Raw genomic sequence first — 19,133 nt, forward strand, 5'->3', positions numbered from 1 at the left:
ATTGAATTTGTACCACGAGAATGAACAGCTGAGGGGGATTAGAGCAAAGTATCAACAGCGTCACCGATATTATTACCAAGGCCCTCGAGGGGTGTGCCAGTGTTTTCTTCTCTCCAAAACATGGGGCAGGGAACTTGAATATGGCCTTGGAAAATACCAATTCAAGGTTTAGCTTTAAACAATAAATGACATACCTCCAGAAAAGAATAGGTACAGTCACTAAGTTATATCTGAATACTACACTCAAATGATTAACACTGCAATCTCCATTTCACCAATGCTTGGAGGACTGGGTAGGAATAGCTTCTGCAGGAAATCTGAAAAGTGATGTTACTTGTATTACTTTAACAATACCTGGAGGGTGCAGTCACTACTGTACTGATGAAAAATGCCAGTTAAGGCCTGTTTTCACTGATAAACACCAAATGTATAGAAAGTCCATATTTTTACTTTTGGCTTCAATGTTAGTATGGGCAGATTTTAAAAAAATAGTATAAATGGGAAATGTTTGATTTTTTTTTTAAAGTAGCTCACATGCTCCGCTCTTTGGAAGTGGAGCATGCGATTTCCCAATTGAACAACAACCAGTTATGTAGCCCTCATGCTTGTGCGACATACTAGGGGATCAAGTGTTGAGTGACCAAAAACTTGAATTTACAATTAGAATGAGATGTGAACACACATTCACAATGGCCAAACATCAATGGACCACTTAAAGAGTTAAAAATACTACATTTCAGAGATGACTTTTCACATCAGGTTTTTTTTTTTCAGAGTCTTAGACTAGTAGGCCTGGCAGATTCTAATGACAGTCAAGAAAATATGATGAAAACCTGGGTTTCTAGCTGCAAATGTGAATGTCCCTAAACAGATGACATTCCATTAAAAAAAATGTAAATATACATAATCACAAACCACATTTTTCCTTAAACAAGTTTGAACACTGCCATTTTGAATTTGCATTGAAGATGGTATTCATCATCACAAATTCTTTGTTTGTTTGTTTTTTCTCAAATGATTGATATTACCATGAGGCCATGATGATAATGAGTACTTAGGAACTGGAGATTATTTTCTTCTTTGATAGGAGCAAAGACATGTTGTCAGATATGGCTAGGAAAGAGAAGAGGGAATGCTTGGATTATCTTCCTGATTACATCCCTCTGACTTCTAAACACTGATACCCATCATTTCACGTGTAGGAGATAATTCCCTCTCTCATTCCCTTGCAATATTAAAGACTTTCCTTTCAATGAAACATCTGACTTCCTGTGGTTAAAACTACTTTGCCCTAACAGCATGGACTTTCCTTAAAAAAAAAGAAAAAAAAAAGAAGGGCTGAGAGCCTAAAACAATATTTGAGATCCACTCACATCCCTCTGGTGTAAAATACTGACAGCACGCCCTGTCTCTTGTGACAGACGTTAATCCGACAACTTTCTTGATTAGATGGTTACAAAATGGGTGACCAATAATAATAGTTGAGCTGTGGTCTATGACATAGACAGAGAGAAAATGGCATTAGTGGGACTGGGCACTCCTCACACCATCTTGTGAAGATCCTAGAACCACTAGGCCCAAGTCTTAGGGATGACATTCACTAATTATCTCAAGGGGTGACGCAGATTATTTGTTGGCCATCGTGTCAACAAGAAGAAGACAGAAGTTTGTAAACCGGACGTAAATAATGTCTGGCGCTGCAGCATAAATAGAAACTTTGCGTCAAAGAGGAAACTGCCCAAACGCTACCATTACAAAAGAAACAAAAGTGCTTAGACTCAGGCGCGCTGCATCCACATTCCCCAACGTTCCCTGTAGGACAATGACAGTGAATCACTGCAATATTGCAGGAAGTACAGCATGCAGGGTCTGTTCCGAGACTGAAATAGCTTCTGGAACAAAAAGAGGGATGAAAAGTTAATAAATAAATGAATTGCAAGAACTCTGCAAAGAGTATAGTCTGCCCTTTCCTTCTTTTGCTTCTTTATCATTGGGATGAAAGGGAGAAAATGCTTATTGAACAGGATGGGCAGCTTCCTCTGGTCATCGGAACCATGGCATTTCATCCATTGTAATTCACTTCCAACTTTCATTAGTTTCTTGTTTGCCAGTCTCTCCCTCAGACTTGTGGCTGTAGCAATTACTTTCAATACAGCCATATTCTGCTATCCTTTTTTTTTTTTTTTTTGGTTTACAGCAACATGCTGCCAAGCATGAGTTTACATGCATTAAAGGTATTGTTTACCATTGGTTGCATTGATTTAAAGAAATTTAAAGTTATCACACTTGATGAATATGAGTAGGTCAGTTGTATAAAACAACATCCTACCATATAAAAATTTTGCAACAAAGCCTAAAATATATTGGGAGATATCACTATTTTTCTCAATAAACCATAACTGTAGACGATTTATTCTAAAAACATTTTTTTTCATAACTATTGTTGGCAGTTCATATTTTGTATATTTAACAATAGTTAACATTTTTTATACTGATTTACATTTTCACGTTGGTTGTTTTATCACTAACTCACATTTTAGAACTATTTTGAAGTACTAAAGCTGGGTTTGGGTTTCATTTGCAAATCGTAAATAACGCCTTTAAGGCAAAAGTCCTGATCTTAGAAGTCACAATCTCTCGAGTGCCTTGACTTTGAAACTTTGGAGACAGAGAGCAAGCATTACCATGGTGATACAAGTGATACAGAAAGTGATGCTGTCACTTTAGATGGAGTGATGAAATGCATGGAGACATTTCTTTCGCTACTACCACAGAGATGCTAAATGTTTAACATTTTTATCAGATGTGCTGAGATTCATAATCACAGAGTCAAAGGGTTTGGAAATGCAGATGCTCTCAACTTACTCATCATCATTTTCTTCTCTTTTTTTTTTTTTGGGGGGGGGGGGGGGGGGGGGAGGGGGAGATGCTAAGACATAAAGGGTAAAATATTGAAGCCACAATGATGTTACTACGGATCAATTAAACATTAACATGATGAAAAGATTCATGACATCATATGAGATATATGCTCACTAAATGATATTAAAAGTATGTGAAATCTTGAAATCTTTAATGAGTGTTGGCAAATGTTTTGGAAGGGATGGTCAAAGGTGCACAAAGAAAAGACAACAAAACAATGAACAATAAAAACCAAACAAATCTCATCTTTGGGATTGGCCAAACAATTAGCCCCCCCCCCCCCTCAAAAAAAGAAGAAATAAAAACAAATTTTAAAAAAAAGAAAAGAAGGAAGAAAAAAAGATAACCAGAGCACCCAACCTTCTTGGTCTCAACATCGCTCGTATCATATTATTGTTGTAGTTGCTGTTATTCTATTTGGATTTGGCTGTGGGTGTGGAACTGCCACAATCGTTTTTGCCGCGTTACCTCGGAGCTCTCCCTTTCCCAGAAAGCTTTTCCAACCCACCTCAGTGACATTCTAATGTCAATTCCAACTGGGGATGAACCAGCTGGGGTAACAGACCAGGTGGACAGGGGAATCTCAGCATGGCAAAAAAAAAAGAAAAAAGAAAGAAAAAAGAAAAAGAAACAAGCATGGATGTTGGCAGCAGGCAACATCTATGAGCAAGGGCAATGACTTTCCAGAGACTGAACTGCAGATTATTTCAGCCTTCATCATGAGGATGTGGTCTCCTCCATGAACAAAATTTCCCCATCAATTCACCTTGACTTATTCCACAGACACTGAATGACATTGGCACACACATCCCCCCCCCCCCCCCCATTCATCATGCACTCAAAATCTAAATGTATGTGTACATTGGAAATGGTGTTGTTTCACTTTCTCAAAGCTAATTTTCATTTTGGTTATTACACAGATGATTTCATGGAATTTATCAAGGATAAATAGGATGCCATCACTTTTGCTTCATCACACAAATCTAACAATCAACAGGAATCTTTCTTGGAAATAGATGATGACCTATTATCATAGGAAATCATAACCTAGTTATAGCAATTAAGATTTTCCTTTTTTTCACCACTATCTCAACTAGTTTGGTGATACACTCTCAGTACGAGTGCTTTATACGGTGGTGAGTGGCCATTACTTATTATGAAAGACAGCACATGGCAATCTATATTGTGTCTTACGTCAGCTTAACGTTTACTGAAGTTAAAATAAGAGATTTCGAAAACTTCTCTCATTTTCTGGCATGAACATTCATGTCATCTTCAGGTGACATATTTTTATACCATATACTTGTTCAGTGAATATCTTCTAATGATTAAGAATAGACTGTCATGTCATTTTTTTTGTGTGTATAATGTCACATTATCTTAAAGCTACAATTTGTGCTAATTCTGCAATCAGCTTCCCTCATAAGAAACTGCATATATCATCTTGAGATATTAGAAATGCAAAAATCTAAAAATACACGAATTTGATAACCTAAATAAGGAAAAAAAATCTGCATCATATAAACAAGCTCATTTCTTCTTACCCCCTCCCATAATCTCCCTTCCCCTTTCCATGTGGACATCACAATGCAAGCTTGGGAGTGGTCAGTCTACTATAATTAAGTGGGATTAACAAGCGGTCAAGACTGATATGGTCGTTTGTCCACAATTGATGTCTCTTAATTAAAGACCCTCCCTGTGATGCAATATGATAGTGGTCTACCTGGTCAGCCGGATGTAACCATCCCTGATATGTAAGCCACAGTGCACGAGTGAATTGCAAAACCCCAACTTAGAATAGGTGGGGCTGGGAGCGTAGTGAAGCACAATACCAATAATATACAATAATAATAATGATGATGATGATGATGATGATGATGATGATGATGATGATGATGATGATGATGATGATGATAATAATGATAATAATAATAATAATAATAATAATAATAATAATAATAATAATAATAATAAAATAGATAATTCATAAATGAAACAAGCAAACAAACAAACATACAAACAAACAAACAAACAAACAAACAAACAAACAAAAAACACAGTATGACCTGAAAAAGCCCAAGTTTCTCTGGGCACAACAAAATTTCTATGAGAGTTTATCTACATGCAGGCCTCTGGTAACACTCTAACATGTGCCTAATCCTTGACTGCTTAATATTTTTTGAGTAGATAAAAGAAATCTTTAGCAAATGTCATTTCTGCTTTTCAATTCCAAAGCATATAGGCATATAGTATTTAAAGAAAAAATATGACTACTGTCATGTAAACGTTATGGCAGTATGGCAATCCTGTTAGTTTGGCACTTTTAAATGCTTTGGTGAATTTCAACTGTTTTAGAATCATCATTCACCTTCAATAGCTGATATGATCAATTACCTTCAGTACAAAATAACAACATAGATATACATAATTGAATATGCACACAACAGGCTATTTTGCAAAGTAATCAATTTAACACTAAGTGAAGAAATATGTGGATTTATTTGTTATCTACCGATGTATAACTGACATTTCTTGCTCACTTTCTTACAATATATCTGCGAATTTCTTTTTGTTTTAAAAGAAAACCCGAGTTAAATGAGAGCCAAGATTGCACTGAACCAAACCCTCTCAACTCCTACTTTCCTTGAAGTAGACATTATTTGACAGTGTCAGTTCTGTGTTCGCTTGAATCATGCCTGTGTCTCTTTGTTTGTGTGTCTTTGTCTACCAAACAGGCATAACTCCTGTGTTTGAATGGAACGATCATAGAATACTATTTGGAAAGGTCATTTTTCATGTTGCGAGTGAAGCACCAATAAATAAATAGACACAGGATACATTGTCATCATCTTCCTCCATTGATATTTACGACGGAGCATGGCAGAAAGGGTGATACATTGGGTAAGGGATCGTGAAGGTTACACAACTTGTCTTTAGGAGACAGAGACAGGAAGTTTACTGCACCTCATTTCCTGGAATCTTCTGTGGAAAAAGATCTGCCCAGTTTATCTGATTGGGCAAGTTGTACATCCTGCTTTACGGCAAAAGTCAACTTACAAAGAGAAAGTGGTCAATGACGAATCAACGTTTGTCTGTCGATTTTAGGCGGCAAGCCTCTCTTGACTCCTCCTGTTTTACTGCGCCCGTCCAGTTGGCAGCTCCTTTGTGGCCGACCGATAATGACTGGAAGTTCCAGACCTGGGTAATACTCAAAACAAAGATAGGGGAGCATCCAAATAAACATCAACACCACAGCACAGCCTTCAAGCAAAAAGCAGGAGAAAATCGAGAAGAGCAATGACTCGTTTCAGAGAAATCCATCTCCTCTTTTCCCTTTAGTTGATGAGAGTATAGGCATCTCTCTCGCTCTTTCACGAATGGCTTTACTGGAGAAAAAGGGCAAATCAAAACAAACAATATTTTCAAAGCAGGAGATGACAATTTCACTGGACCATAAAGACATCACTTACTGTCATAAAAGATGACCACAGCGCAGTTAGCTATGGACCCAAGGGGTCTAGCCAAATGTTGATGTGTATGGTATAAAAAAAATGGAATAAAGTAAGTTTTGATAACCCAAGCCTGTGTTTGATGGATGCAGGACTTTAAATCTCATATCCAGACTTCAATCTTCCCACGTTGCATGAGTTGAACACACTGTACGGAGGGTGGGGTTAGATGCATTTGGTATTCTTGCAAGCAGGAATCAACCCATGCCATCCTTTTGAGTGCATGGTCTGTAAACAGATCATTACACCCTCATATAAAGCATGTAGATCGTTAACTTGCAGACAAAAGAAAACTTTAACATATTGTCTGATGATCAACCTGCCCTGAAATGTTTTGTTTTTGGATACTTACTATACAGTTAAAATGGTGAGAAATCTGTAATTAATAATCTAGAATGCCTATCAAGACACAAAAGTACACTAAAACACATTCAAACACAAACTAACTGCTCATACTTCACTCTCAGCTACTTTCATTTCGCAAAACCTTAGGACAAACAGTGAGACTGATGTGGCTGGACATAGACATCCTCAAGTGTATGTTCAAGTCCATTAGAAAGGGGGTCATACTTAAGGAGATGGTAGAGTTTTGGTTGAGATGGGAATTCAGATTTTAACTTTTTGAAAGATAATAAGAAACCTCTAATGATACTATGAAAGAGCATACAAATCTAAGAGGCATTCAAAGTCTACACTTTGCTCAAAATTGGTTGTGAAATGGCTGAGATATCCAGAAACAAAGAGGTAATAATAATCCTAATAAATAATCCTTATAAATCTTATAAATCCTGATAAAAGGTGGGACCCACCTTTTAATAGGACCACTTTGTTTTCCTTCATTTTTGGATATCTCAGCCATTACAAAACCAATTTTCATCAAATAAGCTTTGAGTTCCTCTTAGAATTATATGCTCTTTAATATTTCATAAGAGGTTTCTTATTATCCCGCAAAAAGGTAAAATCTGAATCCCCCATCTCAACCAAAGCTACTCCATCCCTTTAACCCATTGAGCACGAAGCCTGAAAATACTTGGGCATGTGTCTATGGGAAATGCGTGTTAGAGCAAAATTAGTCCGTCCTCAATGAGTTAAATTTGATCATAACCTGCTAGATTGCACAATGTTTGACATACTTTTTTGTTCTAACATTCTCCAAGCCAATGATAAGTAGGTGTCTGTTCAGTAAGGATCCTGGCTACACTTCTCTTGTATTTTAGGGGATTTTGTTCCAGATATGTCTGTGGATTTATTGAATGCAGAAATATTGCAGTGAAGTTTAAAGGGGAAGGCTAGTAACTGATCAGTGGGAATCAGTGGAAATGCTGGGAGATGATTGTTCCAATCCTTATGGGATTCATTCAAGAGTTCATTGTATATCTATTGTTGTGTGAAAATGATTTGCTTCAGAATGGTCTCATATTCAAGTAATGTGCAGTTTAATGCTTCCAGGTTAGCGTCCCTGGTCAGTGACGGAGCATTAATCTGCACATTACTTGAATATGAGACCATTCTGAAGCAAATCATTTTCACACAACAATAGATATACAATGAACTCTTGAATGAATCCCATAAGGATTGGAACAATCATCTCCCAGCATTTCCACTGATTCCCACTGATCAGTTACTAGCCTTCCCCTTTAAGGAAAATCAGACATGCCAGTCAGAAGTTATGAAATTTTATAGTTCAGGATAAATTTATGTGCCATTATCTACAGACAAGAAAGCTACTCTAATTTGTAATGCCTCAGTGGTGGAGTGATATAGAGATAATGTATAGAAAACTCCACAAATTTTCATTTTTGAAGCATACAATGTAACTGCAGTGTACTGAACTTTTTATATTTGCTCCTCCAGAAGGCAGGGGGAACAATATTTTGAAATTATTAAAACAGATAAATAAATTATTGAGACAGAATTTGCTTAGAATTGAGGCCATGAGGCCATTATTAAAGGATGTCAAAATTGAAGAAAAAAAAAAGAAGAGAAGATAACAATTAGCTGTACCACAAGATTGACAATCAAGTTGGCATCAAAGTAACCATTTGCACTTTGCTGACAATTGGGGGGGGGGGGGAGGGGACACTGAAATGGTAAGGTATGTACCTTTAACATGGCCCACATTTTATGAACCCCTAAGAGAAATTCTACACCTCAGATCATTTTGTCAGATCATCATCCACATGCCTGCACCCTCTTGGCAAGCAAGAAAATATCATTTTGGAAATGATATATTGTTCTGGGACTTGGAATGTGTAATCCTGCACATTTCTACCAATTCTGCTCTGATGTCCTCAGGCTTAGTTTCTACTTGAGAGAGTGAGGATTCCAAGTTGCTGTTGTTGTATGAGGATGATAACTTCCTAAAAAAAACACACACAAATGTTGGTCATATTTCAGAATGGTGCAAAGATGTAGTCTGGCTCTAAAGACGCTTGAAAGAAGCATGAGGAGAAAATACTGTAAAACGAGTAATTTTCGCGTGCATTTTAATTTCGCGATTTTCACGAGCGCCAAGATTCGCAAAATTAAAATGCACGCGAAAGTTCTTGTCTACACTATATGCATTGAATGCCAGTGGCAGTTCGTGAAAATTTCATGCCGCAAAAAGGGCCGTCGGCTCCAATTCGCGAAAAATTCATGCCGCGAATATATCATGTTTTACAGTAGTTTGTCTCAAGTACATTGTTAATTACAATTGTTTCTATGTCACTGTTGTTTTCATTCTGTTTCTTCTTTATCTTCTCTTTCTGCTCTTCTACTTCCCCTCTTCCTACTACTTCTTCATCTTAATCTTCATCTTCTCTCTGAGTTTCTTTTTCTTTTCTTTTTCTCACTATCATCAATATCAGCTACATCATTAAAGGGAACCGATCAGCAGATATTATGGTTCTTTCACTGAATTGATCTTCATTCACACTAAAAAACAAAGAAGTCATAAAATTTGTGATTTCTTTTTAAATTTCTCAAAACACTTCATCAAGAGCCAATAAAATGAGTGATTAGAAGATGTCATCATCTCACAACTTGCCAGATAATTTGGACATAAAATCTTGAAATGTCAATTTTTTTTTTTCAGATGCAACTATAATGTCCTAGTCTCAAATCCTAAAATATATGACTGATGATTTTTTTGAAGCTATTTGGCCTGGAATAACTTCATGTTCCAGACTTTTACAGCAGAAAAAAAAAAATCAAATTTCTGTCACTTTTTTTTGTATACGATCAATGGAAAATTATGAGGTGATGACATCATCAGCTCACTCATTTGCATATACCAACTACTCCAGAACTGAACACCAAAATTAGCTAAACTGTACAATTTCATATATTCCATAAGTTTTATCCAATTCTACTTCAATTTTCACTGTTGTGCTTACATTTTTTTCCTTTACAGACAAACTTTTAACTGATCTGGAACTCCCTTTTGACCATGCATCACTTATATCACTTGTAGTCGAATAGGCCTTTTTTTTTTTTTTGCCATGTGTGAACAGCCGTGAATAAAATAGCTTTTTAATTGCAATCCATGATCAATACTGCATGTGTGTGAATTGGCCTTTTAAAACAAGAAGGCGGAGAATAGTAACCTCACATGACCCCTCTCCTCCCCCCCCCCCCCCCCATGACATCCCAGGTGGTTCCCATCCTCCTAATTCTAGGGTGACAGAGGTTCCCACCTGTAGCCCACTTTTACGCCTCTTTCTTTCAACAGGGAACTTGGATTTCTCCATCATTCATATTATTTTTCCCCACATATTCTCATAATTGCAATTATTAGATCATATGGGGGAGTTTTTAGATCTGTTTCACGTCCAACTGTTGTGTATCTCTGACTCAACTTTTCCTACCAAACAAGGCTCTGCATGTCTGTAACAGCACGTGCCAAGTCACGTCTGCATTTGTATCAAGCCTTGAGCAGGATCATTCATGTACACACTATAGACTGCTGAAGATATATCTGACAAAAATGAGGAAGAGAAGTTTGCGTTACCACCATGTATATGTAGTCCTTGACAGGACTTTTTGGTGAAAGAGGACCGTACAATACTACTACAATGCTTTTAGGATGTGCAAGTGCAAAAAATGTACCTTGATATTGTGCTTAAAATTCACTGCACAAGACAAAAAAAAAAAGATTGAAATTGCACTGATTGCCACATCATCCATCACATGATGTAAGGATCTGACTCAACTGTGAACTAAGAGCTTAAATTCAGAAGAGACTGAAAACTAAAAAACAAAAACAAAAATTATACAGACTAATTACACCCTGGATGATACAAGGTTATATCTGGGAAAATTGAGGGTTGTTGTAGTTTCGCTTTTGTTTTTGTTTTCCAGGTCAGTTGTACTTCCTGTTGTATTCTTTTTGTTACAGGGCCAGTTTCATCTCTCTCCCCATGCCCACCCCCACAAAAAGATAAAATAATGAAGTAACAAACAAAATACACAACAAACTATCGCTACCAACAAAAGTTTTTCTTGAAGATTATGCCTTTAAGGCATATTTAGGATCATGGCCTATAGCGTGACTTTTTAGCAATCTTAATTGCTTTGATTTACATCAAAATGCAACACATGATCACATCAGCTCTGTCATATAATCTCTTAGATGAATCTTGATTGAATATTTCATTTTACATATGCTGAAAGCATATATTTTCTATGTCAGTTAGTTTGGTCATAAAGTCCTTATCTAGATTCTAATTCACCTTGATTGCTACATAAATGAATGGTTTATTAACTGGATAAAATAAATGAGTGAATATATGAATGACTAAATGCATGAGTGAGTGAGTGAATGAATGAATGAATGAATGAATGAATGAATGAATGAATGAATGAATGAATGAATGAATGAATGAATGAATACCTATCAATACCAACATTGGGCATTTTCACATCAGCCCGATAAAAATCCAAGCTCGAGATATTTTTTGCGATTGCGAATTAGCACGCTATTTCATTTCTTGTTCACATCAGCCCGAAGAGAATTAGCCCGAATTTTTGTCGAGTTAATTCCACAGCTGAGTATGTGCAAACAGCATCAGTAATGTGTGTGCCCTCTCAAAAATTCCTCATGATTTGTGTGCAGTTTGCCTCCATCGATCGGGTCACACACGCTAGGCATGATGGGATGCATCACGCTAATTTCTCGAGTCGTTTTCATATTATCAAATAGCGCGCTACTATCACGCTATTTCAGAAAATTCCCAAGTTGGACTCGAAAAATTTTCTCGAGCAGAGCGATACAATTAGCGCGCTAATTTGTGTTCACATTATCAAATAGCGCGCTATTTCGTGATCGGGTTAATTTCCCAAGTCAGAAAATAGCGCGCTATTTCAAAACATCGGGCTGATGTGAAAACGCCTATTAACAGGTGGGTGACTGTGTCCCAAAAAACATGCCATACCTTATATAATCTCATATGACTAGGAGTTATCAGTCATTTGGTGGAACAGATTGCAGAGGTGTTCAGTTATATACCTGCAACAACTGAGTCAACAGCCCTTCTCCTGGATGAAACATCATTCAAGCAGCTTTAGTAAAACAATGTTGTATCTTCAGAATTTGTTTCTCATTAGTATGAAGTGTATACAAATGTGTAAAAGAAGTATATGACTGACTGTTTTTGGAGTGATTTTTTTTTTTAACTTAAAATTCCATACTTCCAGATACATCTCACTGCTGCAATAAAATGTGTTTTTCCTTCATAATGCATACAGAACATCTATTTTGATCGACTGATCAAAGTTTGAGTAACTGCAACCTGCTGATACTTTCTTCAACATCAAAGAAAAATGATGCAATCAATGAGATCAAGGCGATGAAACATTAATCCCATGCTGTTTTGTAAAGAGTTCAGTCACTTGTTCCTATAAGTGATGTTTCTGAACCAAACTTTCATACTACATGATACCTCAAACGCCCTCTTCTTTACAAAAAAAAAAAATCCCTTTAAGCAAGCGACAACATGGGGAGGTGAACTCTTGCGCCCCTTGGGTGACCCCATAAATTTGTTTCCACCTGAAACTCGTAAAAACAGAGCCAAAATCATATCAATTTTTTATTAGTCTATTGGCAAGGAACACGGCCTGGGAATAGTTTAACCCTGAATCTGTACTTGGGTTTGTTATCATTACTTACAGTTTAACCTTCTCTTCCTTAAACTTGTAATTATTGTTTTTAGGGGTACACTTTGGAAAAGTGATTGAAGAAATATTGAGGCGGGAGGGTAAAAGGGGTTTGAGAAATTGCACCATAAGAACAGGTCATATTTGAAATGGTATTTGAAAGTTTATGCATCAGAGCAGAAAATTTGGTAATATATCTTTCTTTCATTTTTCTTTTTTTTTTGTGGGTGGGTGGGGGGGGGGGGAGGGACAGGGGGAAAGGCACTAATACAAGATCATCCAATACAAATTCATTTGCAGTTAATTCAATTTATTGTTTAATCACATGATTTTTTTTTTTTTTTTTTGTCGTAACTGCTCAGATCAGGTTGAGGGGGATTAGTTTTTATATCATACAGTGTAAGTTTGATTTCAAAGGTAAAGCTTGTGTGCAATACAGCCTCATTTTGTCACATGTATGTATGAAGTTACTGTAGATGCTGAGCATTTCGCATGGGTAGATTTTTTGTGAATTTCCTTAGTCACAAAATTCAAGAATTTAACACCCCGCCCCAATATTGCCCTTTAGTTACGTGAGTATGAAATATGTGACCATTGCATGTACATGCAACATGGGCGAGCAGTGCTCACAATGGCTAGCCCTACTACATTTGTATATGTGCACATGCATGCTTATACAGTATGTTGAGTGCAAGCAAGCAGTACGATATTCGCATTCCCAATCACGAATTCAGCTGCACACTAAATTGTCTTACAACTCCCGATTCACAAAATATTATGCCTGCAAGATATTTGGTATCTACTGTACACTTTGAAAATTGAATTGGTGTATGATTGGGCAGTTAATGCATATTCCTAACTGTAAACAAACAAAAAGAAGACTGTGTAGTCGTATCACGCATTTCTACAATATAACTGAAAACATCACATAGGCAACCTGTTTTATGTTTGTTTGTTTTTTTCTCTCTGTAGATTAATGTTAGTACAGTTAGTATCATATGAGCAACTTAACAATTTTAAAAGCATGTTGCTGATAATATAGGAATGCATCATCACTTTGTTGTACAGTAAAGGTCATCCATGGATATTGCTTGGCCTCAAAGCCCAAACTCAGATTACCAATAATATTAATAAGTTTAAAAATGGTTGAATCATGATACCCTCTCTTAAATTTTCCCTGGTTACATGTCTTTATGTATAAAAAGTAAGACATCCCTGTATTTGGTCTTAGTTACAGATAAAATCAGCTAATCACTGATTTTTCATTAAGTCTTCTTAATTTTAGAGTTGCCTGAAATCAAATCCATTATGTAGGATCAGGTTCAGTGTCTTCCAGTTGAGCTGCCCTAGTCTTCATCCCTCCAATAATGACAATAATATCAGACAATTGTTTGTCTTCTACTAAAAACATTTTCCAAAAAAGTGGTGAAATATGACTGTGGCCATTACAACGTGATAGATTGGAACTTGCGCCATCGCAACATAAAACAATGGCAGCCTGCGATTGAGGGGGCAGAGAAGATTATTTTGCATGTCAACCATGGCCATTAGTGGCAAGACGGATTGAGATATGGCATGTCGGTCAAAGGTCAGACACTGTGCCAGTTTGGGACGGTGAAGATAAATTGATGAGTAGTTAGCAACTCATTGTGAAGCACAGCGACAACATCAACTCGGGGCTACTGTGAAAGTGGGTATTTTCTTGTGAGTAATTTCTTGCGCTCGGCTGGGTAAGATGAAGTTCGAATGTTTTTACTTCTGCGGCATCAGGACCTTAAGTACTGGAAACATATGTCATGGAAAAATACTTGCGTCCTTTTATTTTTGCACTAGTTTCTGGTTGCTCAAAATGCGTGAAAATTTCCACTTTTACAGTATTGCAGTGTCTTCTTTTAGCATGCCAAGAGTTTTAGCATCCTACTGTAAAAGTGGATATTTTCACGCGACTAATTTTTCGTGTTCAGCCGGGTAAGAAGAGTTTCGCATATTTTCAATTCCTCAAAAATCACGACTTCAACTACTGGAACAGATGGCAAGCAAAAATATCTATGTGCTTTTATTTTCGTGCTAGTTTCTCGTTGCGTGAAATGCGCAAGAATTTCAACTCTGTGAAAATTTCCACTTTTACAGTAAGTGTTTAATGTTTGCTTTCAAAAAAATAGAGCTAAGCCTCAATGTTAAATGACAATACCAAGAAGAGTATACAATTCGAGCTCATTCCTTAAAAAAATCTTAAGCTGGAGTTAAACTCTTCTTAATAGCAATTATCGTTATCATTACCATCAGAAGAAGAATCAAATAAGAATGGTAGGATAGTTACTGAAACAATCATATATAAAAAGGATTACGATGACATTCATTTACTGCATCCTCCACACCCATATTATGTATGCATTTTGGGGCCACTATTGCCACAATTAACTTGCTCATGATAGTCCCACTCTCTGCATTAATCAAACTGTATTTATCTTACCAGAAAAGGATTTGTATTGAGTATATCTATGTACACTGTATTATTTGTTTTGTTTATAGCCTGATTTCTTGCCTGATACCAATTGCCTGATACCAATAAAACACTGGAACATAAAATATCTGGATATAAATATAGCAGTCTGAGGTTGAGATATCCAACAATTACTACCAAATCATGGTTGGTTACCCTAGAAATCATGATACAGCAGTCATACAATAGAACATTAAATAATACACATCCTACACTGTAAATCTTGGATACATATTTCATCAAGCTATCCCTATATAACCCACCCCCCTCCTTCCACCATTATATTTCCCAATCACTCCCTCACCAGCAACATACACATCAGTTTGGGAACTCCCCCAGTGTTTTGAAACAGTTGATTCGTCATCACCAAGCAACGATGATATTAAAGCATTCCACAAAACCCACGCAATGACGCACAGTCACTAAAGAGGACCAGCGTATGTATAGTTCCAAAGGATTTAACAACAAGCACTACAAACACTAAAGAAATATGGCAGGAGAGAGAGAGCTGCTCACAGGAGGGAAACTCTGAACCCTTTCTCCCCTGGCCGGCAGGCTTGGAGTGTATCTTTGCCCAGACCCTAAAGTCAATTAAGTCCATTGTCTGCCTGATAGTGTGGTGTGAGACTGGAGGAGGCGCCACAAAGGAGCATCACACCTACTTGCTAAACACTCTTAGACCAGCTTCCCTCCCGACAACCAGGTTGAAGTCGGCAGAGCGAGAGCGAGATACCGTAGATGGAGAAATGAAGGTGGAAGGGGGTCAAGAGAAAGAAAGACAAAAGACAGGGATAGAAAGGAATAGATGGAGCGAGTTATGGCAGATGTTGATATTTCATTTGCTACATTTAAATGCAACACCAGCACAGTAGACCTACATACAGATCAGAGAAGGTGCAAGTTTTTACGTAATTCTGAATAACCACTCTCTAGAGAAATAATTAGCTGAGCACATTGTTCCACTCATTTTCTGTCCTCATACTATAATGAACTACTTGAAACGGCTGATTACCTTCAAACACACATTATATTGGGCTACCCTGCATGCTGTGAGGACTGCATACTATAACTGGTTGCTAAGCAACATGCATGCTTGAAAAATGCCTTCTTGAAGAAAAAATGCATTCATAGATTCAAATGACTAAGAGGATTGACTGAATTACAGAACATATCTCACTGCATTATCAACAGTAAGCATAGACTCTGTCAGTGATTTTACTACTTATTTCACATCTGTGCAACAGAAGAAATTGAAAAAAAAATCTTACTTCAAGTATGGTTGGAAGATGATTTACAATTTCATTTTTCAACACACTCGATCAAATATGACACTCTGCTCAACACATATGTAATGCAGAGAAATAACTCCTGTAAATGACTTGACAACAAAAGAAAGTCATTTGAAATATTGCTTAATATCCTTCTAACACCATGATAGATGGCTCATATTAAAGATATTCATAGATGGGGCGTACCTTCAACAGCAAGAAGATCAAAAGGTTGACCGACCACTGAGAGAAGAAAAAAGAGAAAATCAAGCACTCTGCATACGGGATGAAGAGTTTTTTGTTTGCACTGATCACTTTGTTGTCTTGAGTCATCGGTAAACAAGGAGAACCCCCCTTCAATATTGACCGTTGTCGTCCCCTCTGATTGAAAGTTTTGGTCGATTTACTCTAACCCCAATCCTGTTCCCCTCAAATCAGTGCCACACACTGTCATCTCCATCTCTGCTTACTGAATTCATCCCCTCTCATCATTCCAACAAATCCCGTTATGATGATCACCAAGAGGACACTCTTTCTCTAGTCACTCTGTTGACTGTGCTAATTGGTTAACCACCACCACCACCCAAGACCCCCCCCCCCCCCCCAAAAAAAAAGTGCCTTGAACACTTATCAACTTCGCCTCTCTAAATCTTCCATTAGCTGGCCGACCTCTTAGAGATGCCGCTCCTTGAGTGGGCGACAATGATATCTTAACATCATCACCACTCTCAAACATGCCTCAGTGGCCTTTGTTGTTGCACAATACAAAGCACATCAAGGGGCTTTCGTTAGCAGAAGTCTAAATTAGACCTCCTCAATGATTACGTATTGAATCAATCCAGAGTAAATCTCTTTTAGATACATTTTGCCCTCCATAAAGGTGGCTCATGTTTACACTTTCCCTCATCGAAAAGGAAATGATGATATGGCTGTTCAGAGATGGAGCTAAAAATAACAAGGACAAAGATGCAATCCCTAGTCCTTGTGTAAAGCAGAGTTGATTAATCTGCAAACATCCTTTCCTTCATGCAGTCGCTGGAGTCATTGTTTTAACCTTATACCCTCTCCTTCTGAATCCACAATGATAAGAAACTTGTCACCAAACTACAAACTTGGTGGTACAAGTCAGGAAAAGATTTTTCCCTCTGCCTCAACTCTGGCTTTCTGTCTTTTCTACATACATCCTCTTGTATAACTTTTCCTCTACAGAGGAAGAGAAAATCTAGTAGAGTTTTTGTTTTATTTTGCTCTGTGGTCTTATCTACAAAGATGCTTTCACATTTTGAGACAGTAAATCCCACACTGAATCACACATGGCACAGATGCTATTTCAGTCTAAATCTGGGTTTGATCGAATACAAAGCCTATTACGGGAGCTATTTGTCACGACTGTTTAGTGTCCAAACTCCTGCCTAACAAACATTTGTTGCTGAACAAAGCGAGACACGGCCCAGACGATGCTGATCTGAGATGCGGAGAGAGATATTCCTCTGGACATTGTCTAGTTTACTGCAGTATTCCACCTGACAGGGATTTGTAAATGCCTTTCCAACTTCATTACAGCTTTCGGAAGTCAGCATCTCGAAACGATTGGCCTAGGTAATCAATTCTGCGTTGCATCCTTGTAGCTACTCCAATCTTAATTGCTTGTTGTCCAGAATGATTCCAACCTGCTCATCTCAACCAATTAGCCATTTCATAACATTTATGGATGCACCACTTAATACGGCAACCAACAACAACAATTTGTGCTCCGGTCCACTGATGACAATTCCAAAAACTTTTTCCTTGTTGACAGACGAGCCATAGAACATACCCATGGAAAAGTTGCAAAAACAGTGAACAGGAAATATCTAGATCCATAAAAGACCATAATCTAATCCCAAAGTTAAAAAAAAAAAGACATGAGGAAAGTAAATACACATGAACACTACTAGGGAAGAAGAAAGAGGAGTTTTGATTGATAAATAAAGTTCAGACTTCTCATTTTGAAGAGTTTCGCATGAAACCGTCATCAGAGATTGATGGAGAGGGGAGGGATAGGGAGGGGAGTAGAAAAGAGGAAACACACTGTGCGCTGAAGTGAAAGTAGCCATCATTCCTTGTTTTACCTTCAGTGTCAAAATAGAAAGAGCTTTGCTAATGTTGCCCAAACACTCTTGCTGAAGAAATATACACAGACCAAAAAAAAGATTGCTTGACGTGAAGAAAGAGTTGACAGTGACAAGATGTAACAAAACGTGAATTGATGTGCTGGTATCTATCTCGGAGGAAAGACAAAAAAGGGGAAAAAATTGAAGACATATGACTGCCATTAGGCAGCCCTCAGATAGAGATGGGGTGAGAAAGAAACAGTTTCTGTCACCAACCAGGACTGCAAGGTAAATAAGCTAGTACTGACAAACGTATATCACCTGAACATATCCTGTAAGACACTTTCACCTGTGCTTCTAACTCCATTCCTGAAAGATTTTATATTTGTACATGTAGAGTGAACGTTGTATTTTAAGGTGTTTGACATTACTAGTTCCCTGACAACTGAGTGTGTGTGGGGTTTTTTTTTGTTTGCGTGTGTGGCATTTAAATTAGGAGTAAACTCTTCCTCAAAACTTTGACATCCCTTTCCTACCTTTATGCCTTTATGGTAAAATCACAAACCTAAAAAAAATCTTTAAAAAATCTGGAATATTTTGTAACATTTAGACCCTGCAGCAAGGTAGCAATTTGCTCCATGTTATGGCTTTTGCATATAGCCTTAGCAACACTGGAGGGGCAGGTAAGTAAAAAATCTTTCAG

The sequence above is a fragment of the Diadema antillarum genome, unplaced genomic scaffold, assembly GCF_040938485.1.
Source record: "Diadema antillarum isolate AM-2024a unplaced genomic scaffold, OU_Dant_1.0 scf00000090, whole genome shotgun sequence".
Taxonomy (NCBI): domain Eukaryota; kingdom Metazoa; phylum Echinodermata; class Echinoidea; order Diadematoida; family Diadematidae; genus Diadema; species Diadema antillarum.